The following is a 21,370-nucleotide window of genomic DNA, read 5'->3' as shown; positions in this document are numbered from 1 at the left end:
GCCGGCCTTGCGGCATGCCTGGCTAGTGGTTTGGAAGACCTGGAGTCCACGTGGCGGGGGGGTGGAGGCAGCTGCCAGTTACTGGGAGAGATCATCCTGGAAGCTGTCGGTGCAGGGGCAACTGCAAGGCTCCCAGCCCGCGATCAGAGGCTATCCATCTGCAGCAGGTCACTCCAAGAGGTCGTCACTGGAGCCTGGGGGAAGAGTATCCTGAGAGGAGCAGGTAGTCGGCGCAGTGACCGTGGTGACCTGTACGGTTGGAAGGAAGTGTGACATCACGTCCTTGCGGCGGCCATTACTAGGCAATGGTAGCTGCTGCTTCACAGCGGCTCACCGCACAGCAATGAGGTGAGGCAGATCGGACCTACTGGAGGAGGGGGCCCGGGAGCAGAGCAGGTAGTGAAAACCGCCCGCAAAACCACAGCTTTGACGATCTCAAGATCATCTTGCTCCTGATCAGGTTTTTTCGGTTATCGCTCATTATCGCACTGCTGCATGCATTTTTCGGGAATCGCCGTGCTGACCCATTCACTGTAGTGAATGGGATCAGCAGCACAGCATATAGCGGTGCAGATGGCGTGCGATCGTATGCATTGCATTCCAATCGCACGCTCATCTGTGCTAAATGAGTTTGAACAAGGCCTAAAATCGTACAATGCTATAGAAGGTGATGGCGCTATATAAACCAATAATTATAGTTGGTGCCAATGAAAAGCATTTTCACTTATCCTAAGTCATTGGAGTACAGCCCAAATTACAGTGCCACAGACTCCAGCTTACATACTGTTATTTCAGACTACACAGTCGTGCCTTCTCACCAGTGAGGTCAGCAATATGCAACAAAAAGGGAAAAGACACAGCAATTTCAAGTCACCGATGCTTTGTGTCACTTCAGCATGTCAGCAGAAAGAGTGTTGGACAGAATCACTTTGTAATCACTGCTGTGTTCGTATAAATCTGAGAACTCGCCATATCGACGCAGGAATATGGATCCAGTGACGCACCCCCCCCCCCCCCAAAAAAAAAACACTTGTAAAAAAAAAGTCAGTTTAAAAAAAATACATAAATAGTTGCTTAAAGACTCATCTTTTTTTAATCTATATTTTATGAAGGAAAATTACTTTTACTTTACTACATAGGGGCTTGTAATTATGGACTGGACAAAAAAAACCAATAAATAACACCTATTCTTCAAAATAATATGTTGTCACCATACATTGTGATAGGGACATAATTTAAACTGTTTAATAATTGGGATAACTGGGCAAATAAAATGTGTCAGTTTTATCCACAGGAGAACATTTCATTTTAAAACTATAATGGCCGAAAACTGAAAAATAATGAATTTTTTCCATTATTTTTGTATTTTTCCCGTTGAAGCACATTTAGAATAAAATAAATCTTAGCAAAACGTACTACCCACAGAAATCCTAATTGGTGGCGAAAAAAAACAAGGTATAGATCATTTTCTTGTGATAAGTAGTAATAAAGTTATTAGGGAGTAAAAGGGAGGAGCACTGACAGGTGAAAATTGCTCTGGTCCGTTAGGGTAAAAACCACTTGGGGGTGAACTGGTTAAAGATCCAATCTGCCGTAACGGTTGTTATCACAGCGCATCGCTAAACATCGTTCGCATAATCAACGCGCCTGTAAACACATTGCAAGATCGGGGAAATGACTGCTCGCCAATCAAAAAAAAAATCACCGGTCAACTAAAATATGGTCTGAAAAATTGCGTAATGGGTATAGGCTTTAAAGCTAGCTAAAATTCCTCCTGGTCAGCCCTATCCTAGTGTAAACAGAGGGTGGCTATAACAACTGATTAGCTCTTCAATAGCTGCACAAACTAGTGGGTAATCGATTTGTATTTAGTATTCATTCTTTTGGGGGGGGGGGGGGGGGGTTGCAATGTGTACTTTGACATGGTAGTGCCTCTTAGGAACAAACATGACAGAACAGGGGAATTTTTTATTTTCTAATACAGTACCAGATGCAAAACTGAAGATTGCAGGCCACTTCCAGCAGATCTGTAACAGTACCAGTTTCTAATCATCGTTAAAAACATAAGCATTAGTTACACACATTTGCAAACATACAATAAGCTATGAATTGTGTGTCCTATTGTAATGTTTCGAAGCAAGCCATGTACTTCAACAGGTAAACACACCAAGTACTTGCCAGGGCATACATATGAAATCGCTACCGGGAGACTTGGACGCAGGATACAGCCGGTATATATGGCTTATCCTGCTGCTGCACAAGTCCCGGAGGCATTCATTACTATTCTCCCTCCAGGTCCACGTGGACAGTGGCAAATGATGTATTTACAATGTTTTAAAAGTAACTTTAGCTCCGTCTTCTGACGGCACCGAAGTTACTCGCTGTGTGCCGCTATAGCTATAATTCCTATTGCGGTCTATGGTGGCGCCGGCTGCGCCCAAATCTCCTGCGCTAGCTTGCCAGGTAGCTTTCACTCCCTTCCATCTGGGGCCCCAGCTCTGCTATGTGGCTGGCTTCAGAATCCAAACAAATGTACATACGGTAATCAAGCAGAAAAATTCTGAGCATGTTTATCAGCTATGGTTAAAGCAACATGTAGAGAATGGCAATGCAGGCATTATCCAATACAAGCTGAAAAGTCAGTGTTGCTCCCAGCTGGTCTTCCAACAGAACCAACCTCTAATGGTCACTAAAACACATGCAATGATAACACCTATCTGCTCTAGGCACAGGTTACCGTATATGCATGTATTGCCAGTATTATTTTTTTTTGCTTAAGCTACCGCTTATGCATAAAGATATGAACTCTCTGGCCCAAAAGCTTATATTTCAGCTTTAGCAGTTTCTTTTTTTTCTAATATTTTTATTTATGGTTAGATACAGGTACAATAGTACAGCTCTGATATGGAGTACCTACCATGTTATAAAACAACATACATTGTATATTTCTTATGCTCTTCATGTTATTTTGCTTCCCATGATCAAACTTTACAGTAGACTTATACAGAGGCGCCAAAAGAATAAAAGCAACTTTCGATAAAAATTATATAAAAAAATGGGAGATAGTGGTGGACTTCCCTCCTCAATAGAAGACCTAAATATGTCGGTTTCAGTTCAATAATAAAAAAAAAAAAAAACTTTATTAGACTACTCCACAATGCAACGTGTTTCGCAGGTACAATCCTGCTTCATCAGGCAATTAAAGGTGCAACTAGATCAGGTATGTATAAAGCCAAGCGCCTCAGTCCTGTTATAAAACAGAACAGAATACATGGTATATTTCTTATGTTCTTTATGTTATTTTACTACCTATGATCTAGCTTTAGTTTCTGATCGTTATTTGTGCAGGAAACATGCAACCAGTGATGTCTGAACTCTTCATGTTCTTCCTGGATCAGCGATAAAGTTACATGCTGATTAGCAGATCTTTCAAAGGGAAGTCATAAACGGTTCCTTCCATATTTCTCTCAGTTTGCGTTTCATTTAACACAGACACCATGCCTCTTTACCATCATGTCTATTTCCCACTCCTCAAACTGCAAGGCAGGAATGTAAACACACGGAGACCTCAGGACACGCTTTACAGAGACCCAAGGCCGATACTTGACACCTCATGGGGTCCTGCCAATCTTTAATACTTTTCCTGGCATCAATGAAGCTGGCAGGATTAATTCAATGCTGACAATGTGCTGAGAATATTGGCACGGGCACCAAGGCAGGTTGCCAGTTATTGCTCAATCGTTGAATAAGGTTACATATTTGTGGATGCGGCGCGCTGGTCCGGTGCCCGGGTAGTGGGCATTATACAGCTCTCTGCAGATCTCCGTAAGCTCTGGGACTTGTCTGGCACAAGCAGCAAAATTAAAAGTAATGTTAGAAAGTATTAAGTTTACCCAGAGATTGACGGGCAGACTAAGTTGAAAGCAGACCCGGGTAATAGAAAGCTACATAACCAAGGATACCGACAGTGAGAGCAGCAGGTCTACAGTTTCAATAGTTCCACAGACTGGATGTAAATGAAACAAAGCGTTAAAGAAAATAAGTCTCTTTATGAAAGTGCCAACATGCTAGAAAAATAGCATATTCCTTCTGAAATAACATTTTCAGTTCTCTGGACTTACAGAGGCAGCCCCGTTCAATTGAAATCTACCACCAAAATGCCCGACCACTATATTCAAAAAGGGATAGTCAGTCTGATTACCATTTCATGGATCACCTAGCGGCATTCGCCGCTTTCATTGTGACTAGCGACAGTCAATGAAATGCAAATAATTTTGAGTTGATGCAGGATTGTGCAAATTTTGTATGCAACTGTATGCAGCTTTAAAACGGACCAATCAAATTTTACATCCGCAGTATTTGACTGGTTCATTTTCAAACTGTATAAATTTGCATACAGAACTTGCGTAACACTTTATGGACTCGATATTATTTGCATCTCAATGACCAAAGATCTCTCTCAGATCATTATTTGATAAGTGAGGGATCTATCTGATCGAAGCCCTCCACTCACACACTACTCGCAGATTTTCAGTAGATTTCAGCATGAAATTGAGTAAGAATCTGTGCATACAGCATGTGGGGTCTCCCCTGTTTTTGCAGGCCGTGCAGATGGGGGGCAGGGCCGGTTCTACGCCGTCACCCAGTTTATCACGGATCACTGCTTTTATGATGGTAGTGGCAAGTGGCCACAAAGAATGTCAATTGGCAACCTGCAGGTACTTTTTCTGGTGATCAATTCGTCAAGGGAATGGAGTTGCAGATCTCACTTTAGGGTAGTTACGTTATGGCTGTTGCAACAGTGATCACTGCAAAATAAATATCTGATTGCCCTTTTATAAATCCAGAAAAAAGGCCCAACAAAAGCTGTTCTTCCTACAACTAATGAGAAAATTCAGCATGTGGCGGGACCCCTGACCAGGTCCTACTCTGCTACTATAGAGTCAAAACTAATCTTCTGGTATGGTACGCAGGTGCCTCCATCAGCAACAGGCAGAAACTACAGTCATCAACATCACTAAGAGGATTATCGTCCCAGTCACTCGACCACTTCCATTCCTCCGGACTGAGATCCAGGGCCATCAGGATAGCGGAAGACTCTACATATCCCTCTTCATCAGGACCTCCAGGCAGAGGAACTCTTCCTTCCTACAAGCCGTACAGCTTCTCAACTCAGAATCCTGTCACCCAACCCCAATAGCCCTCCCATCTGTATATGTGCATCTACAGTATGGATGTACGGTATGTACCCTATGTACAGTTGAGTTTTGCACTTTATATTATCATTGCATGTCAATTTGCATTACTACTCAGCCAGTCTGTGGCAATCTCAGGTATGAAGCCTTCGCATTAAATAAACTAAATCAATCTGATTCTGTTAAGCCTCGTACACATGCATGACTAAGGTCGGCTGAGGGAGCCGATAACGGCCACCTCAGCCGTGCGTCAGGCATGTGTACAACGACCAGCGAAGGACGCCCAGCAAGCGATCGCCCAGCAGACTACCTTGGCCAAGCAACAGCAAACTTCTTTGAAGACGCTACTCCCATGTCCCCTGCGTGACGTCATGCCGCGCTGCTCCATCTGCCCCATTGCATAGCAACGGAGCGCTTCTGCACAAGCTGGCCCAGCGATGTCGCGCAAGAGGATCAGGTCCTGACATCAGTTGTTAGGGGCGCACACACCTTTAACCACTTTCCGACCGCCCCCAGCCGATGGGCGGCGGCAAAGACTGGCCCAAACGACCGCAATACGCCCATCGGCGGGGGCGGCTGCGGGAGTGGCTATGTGGCGATCGCGTCATTCGTGACGCGATCAGCCGCCGGGGACTGGCTCCCGCCCACCGCTCGTAGTAACCCCGCCGGCCGTTCGGAAGCGCCGGCGGGTTACTAGCACCCGGATCGCCGCATGTACATAGTATAATAGGCTTTGTAATGTATACAAAGCCTATTATACTGGCTGCCTCCTGCCCTGGTGGTCCCAGTGTCCGAGGGACCACCAGGGCAGGCTGCAGCCACCCTAGTCTGCACCAAAGCACACTGATTTTCCCCCCCCCCTGCCCCCTGATCGCCCACAGCACCCCTCAGACCCCCCCTGCCCACCCCCCAGACCACTGTTTGCACCCAGTCACCCCCCTAATCACCCATCAATCACTCCCTGTCACTATCTGTCAACGCTATTTTTTTTTTATCCCCCCCCCTGCCCACTGCCCCCTCCTAAACACCCCCCATCCCTCAGATTCTCCCCAGACCCCCCCCCCCCCCCGTGTACTGTATGCATCTATCCCCCCCTGATCACCTGTCAATCACCTGTCAATCACCCCGTCAATCACCCGTCAATCACCCCCTGTCACTGCTACCCATCAATCAGCCCCTAACCTGCCCCTTGCGGGCAATCTGATCACCCACCCACACCAATAGATCGCCCGGCAGATCCGACATCAGATCACCTCCCAAGTGCAGTGTTTACATCTCTTCTCTCCTCTAAACACCCACTAATTACCCATCAATCACCCATCAATCACCCCCTATCACCACCTGTCACTGTTACCCATCAGATTAGACCCTAATCTACCCCTTGCGGGCACCCAATCACCCGCCCACACCCTCAGATTGCCCTCAGACCCCCCCTTTACCAATTCGCCAGTGCAATATTTACATCTGTTATTCCCTGTAATAACCCACTGATCACCTGTCAATCACCTATCAATCACCCCCTGTCACTGCCACCCATCAATCACCCCCTGTCACTGCACCCATCAATCAGCCCCTAACCTGCCCCTTGCGGGCAATCTGATCACCCACCCACACCAATAGATCGCCCGCAGATCCGACATCAGATCACCTCCCAAATCCATCGTTTACATCTATTCTCTCCTCTAAACACCCACTAATTACCCATCAATCACCCCCTATCACCACCTGTCACTGTTACCCATCAGATTAGACCCTAATCTGCCCCTTGCGGGCACCCAATCACCCGCCCACACGCTCAGATTGCCCTCAGACCCCCCTTTATCAATTCGCCAGTGCAATATTTACATCTGTTATTCCCTGTAATAACCCACTGATCACCTGTCAATCACCCCCTGTCACTGCCACCCATCAATCACCCCCTGTCACTGCCACCCATCAATCAGCCCCTAACCTGCCTCTTGCGGGCAATCTGATCACCCACCCACACCAATAGATCGCCCGCAGATCCGACATCAGATCACCTCCCAAGTGCAGTGTTTACATCTCTCTCTCCTCTAAACACCCACTAATTACCCATCAATCACCCCCTATCACCACCTGTCACTGTTATCCATCAGATTAGACTCTAATCTGCCCCTTGCGGGCACCCAATCACCCGCCCACACACTCAGATTGCCCTCAGACCCCCCCTTATCAATTCGCCAGTGCAATATTTACATCTGTTATTCCCTGTAATAACCCACTGATCATCTGTCAATCACCTATCAATCACCCCCTGTCACTGCCACCCATCAATCACCCCCTGTCACTGCCACCCATCAATCAGCCCCTAACTTGCCCCTTGCGGGCAATCTGATCACCCACCCACACCAATAGATCGCCCGCAGATCCGACATCAGATCACCTCCCAAGTGCAGTGTTTACATCTCTTCTCTCCTCTAAACACCCACTAATTACCCATCAATCACCCCCTATCACCACCTGTCACGGTTACCCATCAGATTAGACCCTAATCTGCCCCTTGCGGGCACCCAATCACCCGCCCACACCTCAGAACGTCCTCAGACCCCAGCCCTGATCACCTCGCTAGTGCATTGTTTGCATCTATTTTCCCCCTCTAATCACACCTTGAGACACCCATCAATCACCTCCTGTCACCCCCTAGCACACCTACCCATCAGATCAGGCCCTAATTTGCCCCGTGTGGGCTCCTGATCACTCGGCCAAACCCTCAGATCCCCCTCAGACCCCCTTCCGATCACCTCCCCAGTGCATTGATTGCATCTATTTTCCCCTCTAACCGCCCCCTGAGACACCCATCAATCACCTCCTGTCACCTCCCTAGCACTCCTATCCATCAGATCAGGCCCAAAACATCCTGTCATCTAAGAGGCCACCCTGCTTATGACCGGTTCCACAAAATTTGCCCCCTCATAGACCACCTGTCATCAAAATTTGCAGATGCTTATACCCCTGATCAGTCATTTTGAGAAATTTGGTTTCCAGACTACTCACAGTTTTGGGCCCGTAAAATGCCAGGGCAGTATAGGAACCCCACAAGTGACCCCATTTTAGAAAGAAGACACCCCAAGGTATTCTGTTAGGTGTATGATGAGTTCATAGAAGATTTTATTTTTTGTCAAAAGTTAGTGGAAATTGGATTTTTATTGTTTTTTTCACAAAGTGTCATTTTTCACTAACTTGTGACAAAAAATAAAATCTTCTATGAACTCACCATACCGCTAACGGAATACCTTGGGGTGTCTTCTTTCTAAAATGGGGTCACTTGTGGGGTTCCTATACTGCCCTGGCATTTTAGGGGCCCTAAACCGTGAGGAGTAGTCTAGAAAACAAATGCCTCAAAATGACCTGTGAATAGGACGTTGGGCCCCTTAGCGCACCTAGGCTGCAAAAAAGTGTCACACATGTGGTATCGCCATACTCAGGAGAAGTAGTATAATGTGTTTTGTGGTGTATTTTTACACATACCCATGCTGGGTGGGAGAAATCTCTCTGTAAATGGACAATTGTGTGTAAAAAAAATCAAAAATGTGTCATTTACAGAGATATTTCTCCCACCCAGCATGGTTATATGTAAAAATACACCCCAAAACACATTATACTACTTCTCCTGAGTACGGCGGTACCACATGTGTGGCACTTTTTTGCACCCTAAGTGCGCTAAGAGGCCCAAAGTCCAATGAGTACCTTTAGGATTTCACAGGTCATTTTGCGACATTTGGTTTCAAGACTACTCCTCACGGTTTAGGGCCCCTAAAATGCCAGGGCAGTATAGGAACCCCACAAATGACCCCATTTTAGAAAGAAGACACCCCAAGGTATTCCGTTAGGAGTATGGTGAGTTCATAGAAGATTTTATTTTTTGTCACAAGTAGCGGAAAATGACACTTTGTGAAAAAAAACAATTAAAATCAATTTCCGCTAACTTGTGACAAAAAAAAAAAATCTTCTATGAAATCACCATCCTCCTAACGGAATACCTTGGGGTGTCTTCTTTCTAAAATGGGGTAATTTGTGGGGTTCCTATACTGTCCTGGCATTTTAGGGGCCCTAAAGCGTGAGGAGTAGTCTTGAAACGAAATTTCTCAAAATGACCTGTGAAATCCTAAAGGTACTCATTGAACTTTGGGCCCCTTAGCGCAGTTAGGGTGCAAAAAAGTGCCACACGTGGTATCGCCGTACTCAGGAGAAGTAGTATAGTGTGTTTTGGGGAGTATTTTTCCACATACCCATGCTGAGTGGGAGAAATATCTCTATAAATAGACAATTGTGTGTAAAAAAAATAAAACAATTGTCATTTACGGAGATATTTCTCCCACCCAGCATGGGTATGTGTAAAAATACACCCCAAAACACATTATACTACTTCTCCTGAGTACGGCAATACCACATGTGTGGCACTTTTTTGCAGCCTAACTGCGCTAAGGGGCCAAAAGTCCAATGAGCATCTTTAGGCTTTACAGGGGTGCTTACAATTAGGCACCCTCCAAAATGCCAGGACAGTGAACACACCCCACAAATGACCCCATTTTGGAAAGTAGACACTTCAAGGTATTCAGATAGGAGCATAGTGAGTCCGTGGCAGATTTCATTTTTTTTTGTCGCAAGTTAGAAGAAATGGAAACTTTTTTTTTTCTTTTTTTTGTCAGAAAGTGTCATTTTCCGCTAACTTGTGACAAAAAATAAAATCTTCTATGAACTCACCATGCCTCTCACTGAATACTTTGGGATGTCTTCTTTCCAAAATGGGGTCATTTGGGGGGTATTTGTACTATCCTGGAATTTTAGCCCCTCATGAAACCTGACAGGTGCGCAGAAAAGTCAGAGATGCTTGAAAATGGGAAAATTCACTTTTGGCACCATAGTTTGTAAACGCTATAACTTTTACCCAATCCAATAAATATACACTGAATGGTTTTTTTTTTTATCAAAGACATGTAGCAGAATAACTTTCGCGCTCAAATGTATAGGAAATTTTACTTTATTTGAAAAATGTCAGCACAGCAAGTTAAAAAAGTCATTTTTTTGCCAAAATTCATGTCTTTTTTGATGAATATAATAAAAACTAAAACTCGCAGCAGCAATCAAATAGCAGCAAAAGAAAGCTGTATTAGTGACAAGAAAAGGAGGTAAAATTCATTTAGGTGGTAGGTTGTATGACCGAGCAATAAACCGTGAAAGCTGCAGTGGTCTGAATGGAGAAAAAGGCTCTGGTCCTTAAGGGGCGAAAAGACTGTGGTCCTCAAGTGGTTAAAGAGGAACTGTAACCAAGGATTGAACTTCATCCCAATCAGTAGCGGATACCCCCTTTCCTACCTTTTCTTGAATACATCATCGGGGGGTCTGTATGGCTGACATTGTGGTGAACCCCCTCCCACAGCGCGATGTCAGCACCAGTGTGTTTGCCTTGTTGCATTGTGGGAAATAAGCTGTTTCTAACTGCCAAAAATGCATCATCTTTTCCCACTGACATCACCTGCCAGCAGTAAAGATGTTGCCATGTGATAAATATCAAGAGTGTAAATCAGGGAGAGGAAATATTTTACAATGGGCAAAAACTGACTAAATCATTTATAAATAATTATTACTAATTATTAATAATAATAAACCTTCTGGGGACCGCCAAGCGCAAACCCTCACGCCGCACTTGTGGCTGCTTAACTCTGATGCGGCATAGGATTCACGCCACCTGCTTTTACCACTCCCGCCACAACCGGGCGCATATGTGACAGCTGACAACTCCCCTCACTGATCAGGAGCCATGGCGATTGGCTCCTGATCCCTACAATCGCCGGCCGATCGTGGTAATCAGTGAAAGCAGCGGCGGTCAAAGGGGAAGAAGAGGACTCACCTTCCTTATGTTCCCCCGTCGATTGTCGCTGCACTCTGCTCTGCCCGGCATCCCCGCTCACTCTGCCTTGAGTGCCAGATACCAGGAACTTAGCAGCAGTACGAGCAGCCCCCTCCGAGTTGCTCATCGCTGGAGCCTGGGAGGTGGGTAAAGGCTGCTGGCTATACAGGGGACACCAATGCCTAGCTATCTATACTGGGAATACGACTGCCTGGCTATCTAAATGAGCCCCCCCCCCCCCCACACACACACACACACACGTAAAAATGCCCTGGCCCTTAAGGGGTTAGGCAGCCAGTTCCCAGATTGTTAAACTGGCTGACAGATTGTGAAAAGTGTTTTCAGATCACCCCTGTAAACAGGCAACAAGTGGTGATGAGCTCCGGAACATGCAGTGCAATATTAATTCCTGCTGAAGGGAGGAACAATATGACTAAACCACGAAGGTCACCCACAAATGAAACATTTCACAGAATAAAAGGAGGCTTGGAAATGTATAATTATATAATAGTATCATAAAGCAAAATAAGTTACATTGGTATTGTAAACCATAGGTCTAACAAGGCTGCAGATACATGAATAAGAGTCTGATTTACTAAGGTTTTCCAGGACTGGAGATCATTGTAGAACATACCAGCCCTTATGCTATTAACTTTGTCTCCCGAGTTTTCTCCTAGGCCAGTGATCTGCAAACTTGGCTCTCCAACTGTTAAGGAACTACAAGTCTCACAATGCATTTGCCTTTATGCATCATGATTGTGGATGTCAGACTCCTGCAATGCATTGTGGGACTTGTAGTTCCTTAACCTCTCTGGCGGTACCCCAACCTACACTCAGGGTAACCGCCTCAGAGGATTACATGGCTCCGGGAGGAATTTTTTGAATAAAGCTTGTAAACCTTGTAGCTAGCACTAGGCTAGCTACCTGTGTCCCCCAAGTCCCTCCGCTTTGCTCCAATCCCCCCGATCGCCGCCGTTATACGTACCAGCCCCCTCCCCTCCCAGATCCCGCCATAGCGCAGCCTCTCCAATCACCTCCAGGCTTCGCTGTGGGAAGGATCGGGACTGGGCATGATGTCGATGACGTCGGACGTCATGTTCGATCGTCGCCATAGCGACAACTGAAGCTGATTGGGGAGGCTGCGGCTCTCGCGGAATCGCGGCTGGGTAAATATAAGCACCAGCGATTGGGGGGATCAGAGAGGTGCCGGGGGGGAGGGACACAGGTAGCTAGCCTAGCTACAAGGTTTACAACAAGTTTTATTCAAAAAATTACTCCCGCGGACGCAAACACCGAAACTGCGTACCGCCAGGAGGGTTAACAGCTGGAGTGCCAAGTTTGCAGATCACTGTCCTAGGAGTAAATTTATCTTCTTCTATTTAAAATAACTTTTCAGCATTTTGCAATTGAAAAAAGTACCAAAAAGTAGTCGAATAAGTACTGTCAAAATTATTTAGAGCATTTTCTTGCTTGCTGATAGTTGAAAGGGCATTTTATTGTCAAGTTTGGTAAATATCAACTAGGAAAACAAAAAAACAGAGGAGAAAAAGATAATTGCATATGGTCCATTGAGTACCCAGAAAGCTGATGGTGACCCAGAACCATTAGGAAAGTATAAAGGGCTAAAAGAGACTGAAAAGCCCTCTTACTAAAAAGCAATGCGGAGTAAAGTTTGGCTTCTTAAAACAGAAGGTATGTATATTGTAATGTGCCTGTTGCTGCATCCTCCTGTGTCTCTGTGTCCATGCGTTGTGCCCGGCGTGCATGCGTGGCATGTGGGTGGACTACAGACAGTGGAGGGACGCGTGGGTTGCGGGGAGAGGGATCGCGTCCGTTGCCTAGCGCCCGTTTTTTAACGGGTGGGCCTTTTAACTAGTTTGTGATAATTCAGCTTTAACTGAACAACTGTGGTTACTCCCTAGTATAACTACCTCCTCATTCTGATATCTGGATATTACCCTCATTATGTTTTACCTTTCAATTGACCCCATCTCCCTCATCAACCTTTGTTCAAATATGGCAGATGCAATAGAATACCCTCGGTGCACTTCCAGTCACTATTGCTGAGAAAAAGCCAACCCCTTTAGTGCGGCTTTACACTTAGCAAAAATCTAATGTCAGCCTGGTTACATCTACAGAAGCCAACGCGCATTTAAAAAAAGTTATTCAACAAAGTTTGTAAAATATTGGAATATCCGAGTTTGCTTCCAGAGTTTGGAAAATGAAGTTTCTACTCGGGGCAGCACACTGCTCCTGCAGCAACAATGGCGATTTCTATGCAGTCCATAGTCCCCTAAAAGAGTACAGATTCCAGGCTTGAAAGGAAGGACAATTTTAAGCTTCAGTCATTTTAAAAAATTCATAGCCGGCAGCAAACTGAAATGGAATGACAGACTTTTGCAGACCATTGATTTGTTTGAAGGCAATTTTCAACAACAGCTGAGTTTTATTTTAAGATCTGTAGTCACATAGTGTCCCCAGGTCAGCCATACAATGCTCAAAGCAGAGTCACACAGCACTCCTCGTCCAATCAGCAATTACACAGTGTTCCCAATCCAGTCAGCAGTCACAGAATGCTGCCAGCAGGACTTTGGAGTCGGTACAAAAATCATCAGACTCCTTAGGTTATGAAACCACCGACTCCAACTCCAGGTACCCAAAATTACTCCGACTCCACAGCCCTGGCTCCCAGTCTGGTCACAGCGCACTGCTCATCCAATCACCAAGTAAAAAGGTCTCTTGCCTGCCAGTGGACATAACGGGGTCCTAATCTTTCTCAGTGGTGTAAGTGAGGTCAGAGTAAATATACACTATAGACCTAGCAATACACTATGGAGGGAACTGCAAATGTAAGACACACTTCGGTAGTAACTCAATCAAAATTTTGCTCTGGATGCCCTAAACTTGCAGCTATTCCCCTAAACTCATCCCATCAACATCAATATACTTCGTAAATATGCAGGGAAATAAGTATTTAAAGTGAACCTTAACCATGGCAAGTAAAAAAGTTTCCCTTGCCTGGGGCTTCCACAAGCCCCCTGCAGCCGTCCTGATTCCTGCATTGCGTTACTCTATTTTACCCCAAGAGGGCGCAAAAGCAATGGAAGTCCAAGGAGACTTTCATGCTTATTGCAGTCTGTTGTGGTGCGCCGGAAGTATCCGAGCTGATGCAAGGGCAGCAGGACGTTACCGCAAGCATCGTGCTTGGAGTAATGGAAGCCTATGGGCAACGGGCATAGTGCAGTGTGGTAGGATTGAGGGAACAAAGACATATCCCGTAAGTGAAAGGTCTACCACACTGACGATCAACTGTGTGACCATATGGTACACTATTCTATGCCAAATTGGGAACAAACTTGTCAAAGGTGGTTTTCTGCAACCATTTGCTGGCTGTGTCATTAGTATGTAGTCAGTAGTACAGTAAAGTCTCGGTTTTCCCGCACCGAAGGGGATTGGCTGATGCTGGATAAAGTTTATTGTGGCATTGTGAACCTGTGTTGGTTCACCCTCCCTTACCGCAAGATGCCGTAAGTGCAATATAAGTCAATGGAGCCTTGCAGAGTTAAAGGGGCTCTGTGGACTGTTTAAATAAACAAAAACCACCACTTACCTGGACCTTCTATCAGCCCCCCTGCAGCTGAAATGTCCCACGCCGTCTCCTCCGATCCTCTTCTCCCCGCCGCCGGTCCCGTTGTAATATTCATCTAACAAGACGAATAATGCTCGCTCCCGCGTGCGTCACTGCACGGGCGCAGTACGAAGCCACAGCCACACAGCTGCAGTCTAATCAGACGGCTGATTAGACCGGATCGGAGTAGACGGCGTGGGACATTTCAGCTGCAGGGGGCCGGTAGAAGCCCCAGGTAAGTGGTGGTTTTTGTTTATTTAAACAGTCCACAGAACTCCTTTAATGCGCCAGAAACATCCGACCTGACGCAAAATCTGCATCGTGTTACCGCGTGAACCGCTCTTACCGCAAGGATCATGTAGTAATGTAAGTCAATGGGTGATGCAGGCAGAATCCCACTGACCTACTTCCTGTCCAGCATGGAGTACGTCACTAACCAAGGGGCGGGTCTATGCATATGACCCTGTCGCCACACCGTGGTGCAGGGTCATATGAACAGATTCTCTGGCGCTGTGATGCGGCAGCAGACTCCCCTGCGGCGTGATCACCGCACCGTTTGAGTGTAAAACCGACCAATCTCAAAAATAGGCCTAGCTAATACTAATAATTTCGTATAACCGAAACTCTACAGTAATTTGATACATCTCCTGCATTACAGACAGGACATGCCACAGCATTTATTGCTCTGGATGAAATCTATGGACAGCCTAACCATAGACATGAGATGGCACAATCCAAATGCTTCATTATTACTGTTAGGTAAACATATGTAAACGTGTTTTTGCTTAGCTTGAGCCAGCTTCCCATTCTAATTTCAGAGAAACAGCAGCAACTGGCCTGGAAAATACAAGCTAGGAGAGCCTAGAATGCTCATAAATGTACATTCATTACTTCATAACGTCATAGCGTAGCAGGGTGCCTACGTGATGAGCACTGTCGTCTTGCAGCGGCTCCCAGGCTTATATTCCAGTCAAGACCTCATCATCAAAGAATCAGCATGTGTCTCCTCCTGGTGCTCCCAGCTAGCCATGCACTTCTGTAGGAACATTAAAGGGGAACTGAAGTAAGAGGTATACGGAGGCTGCCATGTTTATTTCCTTTTAATCAATACCAGTTGCCTGGCAGCCCTGCTGGTCTATTTATCTCCAGTAGTATCTGATTAACACCAGAAACAAGCATGCAGCTAGTCTTGTAAGATCAGACTTTAAAGTCTAAAACACCTGATCTGCTGCATGCATGTTCAGGGGCTATGGCTAATAGTATTAGAGGCAGAGGATCAGCAGGGCTGCCAGGCAACTGGTATTGCTTAAAAGGGATTAAACATGGCAGCCTCCATATAACTCTCTCTTCAGTTCCCCTTTAAGGTAGGGAGTCACACTTTGTGCGCATTTTCTGCACAGAAAAACTGTTTTCAACTGAGAACTCATCATTCGGCAGGGTCACACATGAATGCAAATTTCACACGCAGAAAAAAAACTGAAATCCTGCAGCATAATTCTGCATATTTTTCCTATCAATTACATTAGCTGCTGTGAAAAAAAAACACTTGTTTTTTTGCATACAGACGCAGCAAAAACGGCAGGGGTCACACTTGTCTTTCAGTTTTCTACACTTTTCAGAAAACTGAACGAGAAGTGTGACCCCTGCCTAAACTGTGAGGACCTCAGAGGAATGGATGGTATGATTGTGGCACAAAGCCAGCTATTGGCAAAGTAGTTATTAGGTTACCAGTATTCTAATCCTTTGGCAAAGCAATGATGTTTTGTCATTTCCCCTACTTCCCCCCATTGTCTATCAAAGTGTACCAGAGATCAAAAATAATAAAAGATTTATACATACCTGGGGCTTCCTCCAGCCCCATGCGCACGGATCGCTCCCACGCCACCGTCCTCTGCTGTTTCGGTATCGGGTCTCGTTATTTTCGCCCAGTCGCGGCCGGTCTGCACAAGAGGAAGTGTGCTCCAGCAACTGCTGGAGAGTTATGGAGAGAGCGCACTTCACTTGCGTAGAGAGCGCACTTTACTCACCGAAGCTGCCGGCAGCAGAGGACGGCAGCGTGGGAGCGATCCGTGCAGGAGGACGCCCCAATGTGTAGAAAGCTTTTATTATTTTAGATCTCTGATTTCCTTTAAATAGTGAAAACCTTTTTAAAACAAACCCGAGCCGAAGCTCAGGTTTAAAATCTCCTACTACTATTACTACTTAGAGAGGAAAGCCTCAGGATCCTAATGATGCTTCCCGCGGTTGTAGCAAGCCCCTCATTGCTGAGCGCAGCCCCCTTCACATCAGGGCCACACAGCTCCTCTTCCTGGTATAAGTGCGCACAATGGCCGTGCAAGCCCTCCCCCGCATGCGCAGTACCACGGAGCGCGATGTGAATGAGGCAAGCTTAGAAATGAGGGGCTTGCTACAACCGTGGGAAACATCATTAGGATCCTGAGGCTTCCCTCTCTACGTAGAAATAGTAGTAGGAGATTTTGAACCCGAGCTTCGGCTCAGGTTCTCTTTAAAATAGGAGGTTTTCATTATTTAAAGGAAACCAGAGATTAAAAATAATAAAAGATTTATACAAACCTGGGGCTTCCTCCAGCCCCATGCGCACGGATTGCTCCCACGCTATTCGTCTGCACTTTTTTGGGGGGCCAACCACCTGTACTACTAAAAGCTATCATGTGTGGCAACCAACTGCTACTATCACCATCAATTCAGGACATGTTTACGAAATGTCCAATGCAACACCCACACAAACAATACTGCTTCATTCCCTCTGGTATTAGTTTTGGGATCTGGTAGTTGAATGCTTAGCCCACAAGGCAAATCTCTATGAACATCCGGGGCAATGAAACTTCCCACCTACATTGAGTGCGAGTCTTACCAGTGGAATCAGTTCTACACTTTGGGAAAAATGCTATACTAAGAGTAGCCATACATCAGGCAATGATGGGCAGATTGGACCAAGAGACAAATCTATCTCTGATTAGACAGAGATCTGTCAGCTGCCCATACACCGCATGCCGATTCCCAATTCAGCATGAAATCTTGCAGTAATTGGCCGAGTCCGCCATTGCCCCCCCCCCTCCGATTAGCGTTATACACGCTGCCGGTGTATAGCACATGGCGCATGTGTGGTGTGCTTTGTGCCGGGGGGCATATATACCACTAATGGAAGAAGGGCGGTTCCAAAGACAGATGGGCACCACACAGTGAGGACAAAGGACGCGTAATGTAAAAATACACACGAGGGTACATGTATACACAGATGGAACAGTGCCAGGGGTTTCGTTACTCGCCCCGATATCACTCGTCTTTACCGTTGCGCACCTGATTGACCACTACGGCCTGACATCTTGCTGCACGTTCGATCAATATATGCGACCAATTTTGGCCCATCATCAATGCTCATGGTGGCACCGATTTTCATCCGATTCTATAATAATTATCAAACGGATGGTCGATCGGCCGCCAAGTCTAGAGATGTATGGGCACTTTAGAGACAAGAGTGATATTTAGACTTTTACTGTGACAAAGCAGCAAGTGCCGAGAAGAAAAGTCACCATGATTTGAGTTGATGATCACTGGCAGACGGGGTAAGTGACAGCAGGGAGATGCGTCTGTCAACTACCATCACTTCTATTGCAGACAAACATATTTAGTATTAGTGATTTACATAGTGCTGACCTTTTTCTGTAAATTCATGTCACAAATTGGTCCTCAGGCTTCTTGCACACCAAGACGTTGTGTTAGGTGCCACGTTAAGGTCGCATAACGTGCACCTAACACAACGTATGGTGCTGCAAAAGCCGACGGTAGAGTGAGCCGCGTTCGGCGGCTCGATTCCTATAATGTCTCCCAGAGTGGCGCTGATTGGCCAGCGGGACCACGTGATGTGGAGCGAGACACTCCGCATCACGTGGTCCTGCCGGCCAATCAGCTACCGCCAGTGCAGTGAATATTAAGTAGCCATGTGCGCGGCTACTGTAGCTGGCTCTCCCCGCCTCCTCTCCGCCCCCCACTGCGCATGTGCAAACAGTCTAACGCGGCTATAGCCGCTCCAACGCCGTAGCATGCTGCACTTTGCACCGAACGTGCAGCGTTACATGTAACGCAACGTGGGCTGTGTGAACAGCCCACTTGTGTTACATTGCTGTGCGTTGGGGGAGCGTTACAGGCGCACTAACGTGCGCCTGTAACGTCTTGGTGTGTAAGCAGCCTAAAGGCATTACTGCACCATTAGATCCAATGCAACTCTATGGGCCATCGATCTGCTGCTAGCAGCAGATCGACCTAGATTTTCCATCCTGTCAGATAGATCAAATTGATCGAAATTCGGCCGTTCGATCGTACATCCATTTGCGATTGGTCGATCAAACGCTGAAATCGACCAGTGTATGAGCCCCTTTACACTCAACTTTTCGATTATAACAAGAAACAGCTACAAAGAAAATATCATAAAAGACAAACATGCGTACATATGCAATGTAGCAAAAGGCACAAAAACAACAAATGAGGCATTTTCTTGACTGAGCCATAAGTTACAGTTAAGTAAAGATTTCAATATTGCAGATCTGAAACGCATCCTGTAATTTCCAGAAATGTCTGCTTGCCAACATTAATTAAGACTTAACTTTCTAAAGTACTTTTTCTTCAGTTTGGCGTCACATCCAGCTGTGACACTGCTGAAAGTTAAGTCATAAAAACTCTCAAGGGCTTTATCCTCCAAACCCATCAGCAATATCACCTGAATCTAACATCAAGGCCTTTATTCAATGTACTTTGTCTCCTAGGTTTTCATCTAGGTGGTATTTGTACACTTTATCAATAAAATATCTTTTAAGCTACGTCTACACGTAGCGATCCGGCGGCGATTTGGCTTATCAATCGCTCGATTGATAAGATCCGACAGGTCGGATCTCGCCACCACCGATTCCCTGCACGTTCCCCACAAGGGGACAATGGCAGGGAATCGAGCGGAAGATAAGCGGCGCCGGGCGGGGACAAGGGCAGATTGAATGCCACGCACGGGCGAGCGGTGACGCGGCGGGTACGCACGGGGATGAGGAAGAGGCGATCCGGCGGTTAATCAAGCTGCTGGATCGCTACGTGTAGACGAGGCTTTAAGCTACCTACTTTTTGTTACTTCTTCAATTGCAGAGTGCTGAAAAGCTATTGTACCTGTGGCGAACCTCAACACCCCCCCCCCCCCCCCCGCCTTAGAAACTTACCTCAGCAGAGGGAACTCCCCCTTGAGCTCACTGTTTCAGCGCTTGGACTCCCTGAACCTATTCGATACGGACTTGTGGAATAAGGTTGCTCAGCCACAATCCCAGCTGTGTACGAGTGCCGCCGACGACACGCCTCCGTGCAGAAGTATGGAGCCACAGGTGCACGGCGTTCATTCACAGACAGGAGAGGAGGGTCCCAGCAACCGGGCCGCAAAGGAGAGGAGGGTCCCAACAACCAGTAGTGGGCTCAAGAAGGATCAGAGAAGCCTCTGGATCAACCAAAGGCTTTAACTTTTGTGTTTTAGAAAGTCACAGGTTTGCTTTAAACAGAAGATGAAAAATGATATCCTAGGAGAAAAAACTTGGGTGAAAAATAGTAAATTGAATGGCCCATATGCAATTAACTTTTTCTCCTAAATTTTCTCCGAAAAAAAAACTTTTCAACAGCACGGTGGTGTAGTGGTCAGCACTCTCACCCTGCAGCGCTGGAGTCCCCGGTTCATATCCCAGCCAGGGTACTATCTGCATGGAGTTTATATGTTCTCCCTTTGTTGTGTGGGTTTCCTCCAGGCACTACAGTTTCTTCCAATATCGGAAAAACATACAGATAAGTTACATGGCTTCCCCCCCTAACGATGATACATACACTACAGGATATGGTGGCATAGTGGTTAGCCTTCTCACTTTGCAGCGACTTGTCCCCAGTTCAAATCCCAGCCAGGGCACTATCTGAATCTGTATTCTCTCCCTGTGTCTATGTGGGTTTTCTCCGGACACTCTGGTTTTCTCCAACATCCCAAAAACATACAGAAAACTTAAATGCCTTCCCCCTAAATTGGCAATAGACTACAATACATACACTACACGATACATACTGTACATAGATTTAGGACTATGGTAGGGATTAGATTGTGAGCCCCTCTGAGGGACAGTTAGTGACAAGACTATATATACTCAGTACAGGGCTGCGGAAGACGTTGGCACTATACTATATAATCACAATAATAATAATAACAGTGTGCCGTTGAAAAAGTACCATAAAGTAGGTGGGAAAGTACTATCAAAAGTATTTTGTTTTTTATGTATTTTCTTGCTGGTGATTTGAAATGCATTTTATTGCCAGGTTTGAAAATATCACTTAGGAGTTTAGTGCATATTGGCTGTGTGTGTTGTGACAGATGAGAGCTACAGTCCCTGCTACTTTTATCAAAAACCTAGAAAAAAAAACTGCATCTCTCGCGAACTACACATCCCAGCACAGCCTGATAAAGCACTTAGGGCTTGTAGTGCAGCAGCGACAGAGTCCTGAGCATAAAGTTGAATATAACAGCAGCATGTTACTTTTATTATGACTTGTCCCTTTGATCTTAGACTAGAACTAGAATGCTGCACCGGGCTAATCATGAACTGACAGGTGCTGTCATTCAGTTAATCATGTGGCTGTATAGCCATT

General features: G+C 45.9%; 1 protein-coding gene across 6 annotated transcripts in view; it reads right to left on the bottom strand.

Moving 5' to 3' along the window:
• RIPOR3 (RIPOR family member 3) overlaps positions 1 to 21,370 on the bottom strand; it is a 562,255-nt gene that overhangs the window by 523,223 nt on the left and 17,662 nt on the right. The window lies entirely within an intron of this gene.

Source organism: Hyperolius riggenbachi, chromosome 12 (genome assembly GCF_040937935.1).
Source record: "Hyperolius riggenbachi isolate aHypRig1 chromosome 12, aHypRig1.pri, whole genome shotgun sequence".
Lineage (NCBI taxonomy): Eukaryota > Metazoa > Chordata > Amphibia > Anura > Hyperoliidae > Hyperolius > Hyperolius riggenbachi.
The sequence above is the reverse complement of the archived record's forward strand: the minus strand, read 5'-3'. Positions and strand labels throughout refer to the sequence as shown.